The sequence below is a fragment of the Galeopterus variegatus genome, unplaced genomic scaffold (genome assembly GCF_000696425.1).
Source record: "Galeopterus variegatus unplaced genomic scaffold, G_variegatus-3.0.2 Scaffold562, whole genome shotgun sequence".
Classification (NCBI taxonomy): Eukaryota; Metazoa; Chordata; class Mammalia; order Dermoptera; family Cynocephalidae; genus Galeopterus; species Galeopterus variegatus.
The window spans coordinates 395,497-397,610 of NW_007726673.1; the positions used below are offsets into that span (position 1 = coordinate 395,497).

Sequence of the window (2,114 nt, forward strand, 5' to 3'; positions counted from 1 at the left end):
CCTATGCATGCCAAAATTAAAAGTCAAAATATGTTAACAGCAAGGAAACTTAGCTATGTTTAGTTGGTTTTGTGACATGTTTGCTGATGTGTTGTTGTTGTTGTTGTTGATTTTGTTATTAAAAAATGTATGCTTTGCTGAATAAAAACAAAAAAAGCATATTCCAGACTTCTTCACACTTATTGCAATTCTATCTTTGACTGATGAAACTCAATTAAGTTTAAAGTAATAAATTCCTTTAATCAGTCACAGTTTATGGTTTTTAAATATACAGTCTTCTACAAAAATATTTTCTAGCTTTGTCAATTTCTGGCTATAGCTCAAATGACTTGGCAATGTTTATGTCTTTTCTTTGTTATTTGATTATTTCTACCTACTGACATTTTCAGATATGATTAATTGTTTCAACAGTGAGAAAGTCTTATATGTTGGAAAGATCTACATCCTGTTCTAGCAGAATTGTTCAGGCATTTCTCACACATTCCTCAAATACTCTATGTATTTAATAATTCTTTTGTTTGTTTGTTTCAAAATAATGGTCTCTGCCTACTCAAGACCTTCTCAAACTTAAAGATTTAGCAAAGTTTTGAAAGATTGCTTCCAACTGCAGATCTCCTTACTAAGATGTTTATCTGTTGTTTAGATTGATTTTGGCCAGAAGTCTGTATAAAGTTCAAGGCTTAGCCACATAAGATGATGGTCACTCTATGTTATTTCTGAGTCTCCATGTTATTTTGTAAATATTTCTAGTATAACATTTATCACTTTATATTAGTATTATTTGTTTAGAGAGGTCAGACTCTATCATTAACTAGAAAGAAGCTCCTCTGGGGCCAAATCATGGTTCATTGGCTTTGTACTTCTAGAAATTTGTACAGTGCATAGCACACAGTAGGCACTCAATCATTATGTTTTTTTCAGAAAGGAAAGAAGTAGAGAGGCAGAGAGGGAGTTGACAAGGGAGGGAAATGTAAGAAGTGATAAATAAAAGAGGTCATTAGTCCACAATCCCATTTTGACAATGATAGTTATCTGAATCAGAGATTGTAAAAGAGAAAGTCTATGGATCAACCTCCCAAACTGGGCAGTGGCTAGAGAGAGGACACATAGAAGAGCTCTCAGGACATAGCTTCTGAAGGGTTTTATTTTTTGTTTTGTTGTGTTTGTGGCATGTTCTTGTCTTTGAAAAATCATTTTTTGTGAGCATCGAACCTTTAAGCTGTTCAGTTGTATCAACAGGTTGCTTCTGAATCCATCTCCGCCCACAAGTAGACACCTGGCCCTATGCTGCCTAGGTTAGTAAGGATAGGCTAGCTTCTGCTCTAATAATAATCAACCCCAAATCTCATTCGTTAACACAATTTATTTCTCATTCACAATACATGTCCCACACCAGCTGGCAGAGTTGGCTGATGTAGATTCCATTTCAACATGTGCTTCCTTGGTGACCAAAGCAGAGGAAATGACAGAAAGGGTCTCATCACTTCCTCTCACATTTCATTTGCCAAATCAAATCACGTGGACATGCCTAACTCAGAGGGAGTGGAGAAATATAATCCTTCCATGTGTCTGGAAAGGGGAGAATTGAAATATTTATGAATTATCCAGAAGATTGCTACACTAACCAAAGCTCAAGCCCTGACTGATCATTTAAGAAACTGGTATGGCCCTCTCCTAAGTGGATAATAAAGAAGTTGAAGCAATAAAAAAAAAAAAAAAGTATATAGCTTTGGAAAAAGCCACAATCCACTAACACCTACACTTACTTATACACACACACACACAGAATCCTCTAAGATGGGCCTTTTCATCCAATATGATAGAAAATTTTTGTTAGATATTGTAATATGCTACTCACTACCACCTCTTTAAATAAAGAAGCTGGGGGCTGGCTGGTTAGCTCAGTTGGTTAGAATGAGGTGTTGGTAACACCAAGATCAAGGGTTTGAAGCCCTTACTGGCAAGCCACCAAAAAAAAAACCTTAAAAGGGCCGACCCCATGGCTCACTCGGTGCTCCCGCTGTGGGTTCGGATCCTATATAGGGATGGCCGGTGCGCTCACTGGCTGAGCGCGGTGTGGACGACACCAAGCCAAGGGTTGCGATCCCCTTACC

General features: G+C 37.4%; 1 long non-coding RNA gene across 1 annotated transcript in view; it reads right to left on the minus strand.

Annotated features, from left to right (window-relative positions):
- LOC103588369 overlaps positions 1-2,114 on the minus strand; it is a 15,346-nt gene that overhangs the window by 3,373 nt on the left and 9,859 nt on the right. The window lies entirely within an intron of this gene.